Here is a 5,131-nt window from a genome sequence, read left to right as displayed (position 1 = left end):
CACCATGCTGCCCCAGCCACAATGCTGCCCCAGCCACTATGCTGCTCCAGCCACCATGCTGCCCCAGCCACTATGCTGCCCCAGCCAGCCACCATGCTGCCCCAGCCACTATGCTGCCCCAGCCACTATGCTGCCCCAGCCACTATGCTGCTCCAGCCACTATGCTGCCCCAGCCAGCCACCATGCTGCCCCAGCCACTATGCTGCCCCAGCCACCATGCTGCCCCAGCCACCATGCTGCCCCAGCCACTATGCTGCCCCAGCCACTATGCTGCCCCAGCCACTATGCTGCCCCAGCCAGCCACCATGCTGCCCCACCCACTATGCTGCCCCAGCCACTATGCTGCCCCAGCCACTATGCTGCTCCAGCCACTATGCTGCTCCAGCCACTATGCTGCCCCAGCCACTATGCTGCCCCAGCCACTATGCTGCCCCAGCCACTATGCTGCCCCAGCCAGCCACCATGCTGCCCCAGCCACTATGCTGCTCCAGCCAGCCACCATGCTGCTCCAGCCACTATGCTGCCCCAGCCATTATGCTGCCCCAGCCACTATGCTGCTCCAGCCAGCCACTATGCTGCTCCAGCCACTATGCTGCTCCAGCCACCATGCTGCCCCAGCCACTATGCTGCCCCAGCCAGCCACTATGCTGCCCCAGCCACCATGCTGCCCCAGCCACTATGCTGCTCCAGCCACTATGCTGCTCCAGCCACTATGCTGCCCCAGCCACTATGCTGCCCCAGCCACTATGCTGCCCCAGCCACTATGCTGCCCCAGCCACTATGCTGTTCCAGCCAGCCACCATGCTGCTCCAGCCAGCCACTATGCTGCCCCAGCCACTATGCTGCCCCAGCCAGCCACCATGCTGCTCCAGCCACTATGCTGCCCCAGCCACTATGCTGCCCCAGCCACTATGCTGCCCCAGCCACTATGCTGTTCCAGCCAGCCACCATGCTGCTCCAGCCAGCCACTATGCTGCTCCAGCCAGGCACTATGCTGTTCCAGCCAGCCACTATGCTGCTCCAGCCAGCCACTATGCTGCTCCAGCCAGGCACTATGCTGTTCCAGCCAGCCACTATGCTGCTCCAGCCACTATGCTGCTCCAGCCAGCCACTATGCTGCCCCAGCCACCATGCTGCCCCAGCCACTATGCTGCCCCAGCCACTATGCTGCTCCAGCCACTATGCTGCTCCAGCCACTATGCTGCCCCAGCCACTATGCTGCCCCAGCCAGCCACCATGCTGCCCCAGCCAGCCACTATGCTGCTCCAGCCAGCCACTATGCTGCTCCAGCCACTATGCTGCCCCAGCCACTATGCTGCCCCAGCCAGCCACTATGCTGCTCCAGCCACTATGCTGCCCCAGCCACTATGCTGCTCCAGCCACTATGCTGCCCCAGCCACCATGCTGCCCCAGCCACTATGCTGCCCCAGCCAGCCACTTTGCTGCCCCAGCCACTATGCTGCTCCAGCCAGGCACTATGCTGTTCCAGCCAGTCACTATGCTACCCCAGCCAGCCACTATGCTGCTCCAGCCAGCCACTATGCTGCTCCAGCCAGCCACTATGCTGCTCCAGCCATTATGCTGCCCCAGCCAGCCACTATGCTGCTCCAGCCAGCCACTATGCTGCCCCAGCCAGCCACTATGCTGCCCCAGCCACTATGCTGCTCCAGCCAGCCACTATGCTGCCCCAGCCACTATGCTGCCCCAGCCAGCCACTATGCTGCCCCAGCCAGCCACTATGCTGCTCCAGCCAGCCACTATGCTGCTCCAGCCACTATGCTGCTCCAGCCAGCCACTATGCTGCTCCAGCCAGCCACTATGCTGCCCCAGCCAGCCACTATGCTGCCCCAGCCAGCCACTATGCTGCTCCAGCCAGCCACTATGCTGCTCCAGCCAGCCACTATGCTGCTCCAGCCTGCCACTATGCTGCCCCAGCCAGCCACTATGCTGCCCCAGCCACTATGCTGCCCCAGCCAGCCACTATGCTGCCCCAGCCAGCCACTATGCTGCTCCAGCCAGCCACTATGCTGCTCCAGCCAGCCACTATGCTGCTCCAGCCAGCCACCATGCTGCCCCAGCCAGCCACTATGCTGCTCCAGCCAGCCACTATGCTGCTCCAGCCACTATGCCCCTCCAGCCTGCCATTTCTGCGGCCAGAATCAGCACCCGCGGCAGCACTGCCCGGCCCGCAACGCGACCTGCAGCAGCTGCGGGCGAAAAGGGCATTACGCAAGAGTGTGCCTCGCTAAAAGGGCCCCAGCTTCCAACTCCCCAGCGGCTTGAAGTAACCGCTCCCCTCACTCTCAGCCCCGCAGGGCCCGAAACGCTGCGGCCTATGCCCCGACTCCGCCCCCTTCAGCCACGTGCGATCCATGGGGGCCGCCATCTTGGAAAACCTCCACCACGCGGCCGGCCACATGCGACTCATGGGGGCCGCCATCTTGGAAAACCTCCACCACGCGGCCAGCCACGTGCGATCCATGGGGGCCGCCATCTTGGACGCCATCTTCCTCGCCGCCCACCATGTGCGATCCACGGGCCCGATTGGCATCTCCGCGCTCGAACAACTCAGCGGAAGAATCCGAATATGAACTCGGAGGGCAGTCATCACGGGGCCACTCCAGCACAGCTGATCGAGCCGTCGACTACCCGCAACTCAGCGCGGTCACCCTGGACCAATCACGACCAAAGAATCTACGAAACTCGATGGCAGAGGTCCATATCAACGGGTACAGAACGCCATGCCTCTTCGACTCCGGGAGCACTGAGAGCTTCATACATCCAAACCTGGTAAGACGTTGTTCGCTCCCCGTTTTCCCCGCGCAGCAAACTATCTCGCTCGCTTCAGGCTCCCATTCGGTCCAGATCCAGGGGCGCACCGCCGCGACACTCACAATCCGAGGCGTTAGCTACTCAAAATTCCAACTCTACGTTTTTCCCGAACTCTGCGCGCCACTCTTATTGGGCCTAGACTTCCAATGCAACCTCAAGAGCCTCACCCTCAGCTTCGGAGGGCCCCTGCCCCCACTAACGATCTGCAGCCTCGCTACGCTGCGAATTCCCCCCCCTCCTCCTCTCTTTGCCAATCTCACAATGGACTGTGAACCCGTAGCCACTCGTAGCAGGCGGTATAGCCTGCAGGATAGGGTATTTATCAGAGCAGAGGTCCGAAGGCTACTCAGTGAGGGGATTATAGAGGCCAGCAATAGTCCCTGGAGAGCTCAGGGGAAAAATTCCATATGGTGGTCGACTACAGTCAGACCATAAATAGATTTACGCTCCTCGATGCGTACCCCCTCCCCAGGATTGCAGACATGGTAAACCAGACTGCCCAGTACCGGCTCTTTTCCACGGTGGATCTGAAGTCTGCATACCACCAGCTCCCAATCCGCCCGGAGGACCGCCACTACACGGCATTCGAGGCCGATGGCCGCCTCTTCCATTTCCTCCGGGTCCCTTTCGGCGTCACTAATGGGGTCTCGGTGTTCCAACGAGCAATGGACCGAATGGTGGACCAGTACGGGCTGCGGGCCACGTTCCCGTACTTGGACAATGTCACCAGCTGCGGCCATGACCAGCAGGACCACGACGCCAACCTCCGCCGTTTTCTCCAGACGACCCAGAAACTGAATCTCACGTACAACACGGAGAAATGCGTTTTCCGCACAACCAGACTAGCCATCCTCGGCTATGTCGTGGAAAACGGAGTCCTGGTCCCCGACCCGGACCGTATGCGCCCACTTGTAGAACTCCCCCTCCCCCATTGCCCCAAGGCCCTCAAATGGTGCTTAGGTTTCTTTTCCTTTAGGGCCACACGATTTCCCCTGTCAGCCGAGGCACGCCAGGCCTTCGACGGCATCAAGGAGGACATCGCCAAAGCGGCCATGCGGGCGGTGGATGAATCCACTCCATTTCAGGTAGAGAGCGATGCCTCAGAGGTAGCTCTTGCAGCCACGTTAAATCAGGCAGGAAGGCCCGTTGCATTTTTCTCCCGTACCCTCTCGCTTCAGAACTCCGACACTCCTCAGTCGAGAAAGAAGCACAAGCCATCGTGGAGGCTATCCGTCACTGGAGGCACTACCTCGCAGGTAGGAGGTTCACCCTCATCACCGACCAAAGATCGGTTGCCTTTATGTTTGACAACTCGCAAAGGGGCAAAATAAAAAACGATAAAATTCTGAGGTGGAGGATCGAACTCTCCACCTACAATTACGACATTAAGTATCGACCCGGGAAGCTCAACGAGCCTCCGGATGCCCTATCCCGCGGGACATGCGCCAGCGCGCAGATTGACTGATTGAAAGTCATCCACAATGACCTCTGCCACCCGGGGGTCACCCGAATCGCCCACTACATCAGGGCCCGAAACCTGCCTTTCTCCAACGAGGAGGTAAAAGCGGTCACCAGGGATTGCCCGATCTGTGCGGAGTGCAAACCGTACTTCTATAGACCAGACAGGGCCCACCTGGTCAAGGCTTCTAGGCCCTTTGAACGCCTCGCGATTGATTTCAAAGGGCCACTCCCCTCAACTAACAAGAACGTTTACTTCTTCAACGCCGTAGACGAGTTCTCCCGTTTCCCATTCGCTATCCCATGCCCCGACATGATCTCCCACACAGTCATTAGGGCCCTGCATAGCATCTTCATCCTGTTTGGTTTCCCCAGCTACGTGCACAGCGACCGGGGTTCGTCCTTCATGAGCGACGAGCTGCGTCAGTACCTGCTTGAAAAGGGCATTGCCTCGAGCAGGACTACCAGCTACAACCCCAGGGGGAACGGGCAGGTGGAGAGGGAGAACGCGACGGTCTGGAAGACCGTCCTACTGACCCTCCGGTCTAGAAAGCTCCAAGTCTCCCAGTGGCAGGAAGTCCTCCCAGACGCGCTTCACGCTATTAGGTCCCTTTTGTGCACGGCGACCAATCAGACCCCTCACGAGAGGCTCTTCATTTTTTCCAGGGGCACTACCACGGGGGTCTCACTTCCGGCGTGGCTGAGGACACCGGGCCCCGTACTTCTGAGAAAACACGTCAGGGCGCACAAAACCGACCCCCTTGTTGAAAAGGTGCGCCTGCTCCACTCCAACCCCCAGTACGCATTTGTCGAGTTCCCTGACGGCCGCCAGGACACGGTA

The sequence above is a fragment of the Scyliorhinus canicula genome, chromosome 10 (genome assembly GCF_902713615.1).
Source record: "Scyliorhinus canicula chromosome 10, sScyCan1.1, whole genome shotgun sequence".
In the NCBI taxonomy this organism is placed as follows: domain Eukaryota; kingdom Metazoa; phylum Chordata; class Chondrichthyes; order Carcharhiniformes; family Scyliorhinidae; genus Scyliorhinus; species Scyliorhinus canicula.
The sequence above is the reverse complement of the archived record's forward strand: the minus strand, read 5'-3'. Positions refer to the sequence as shown.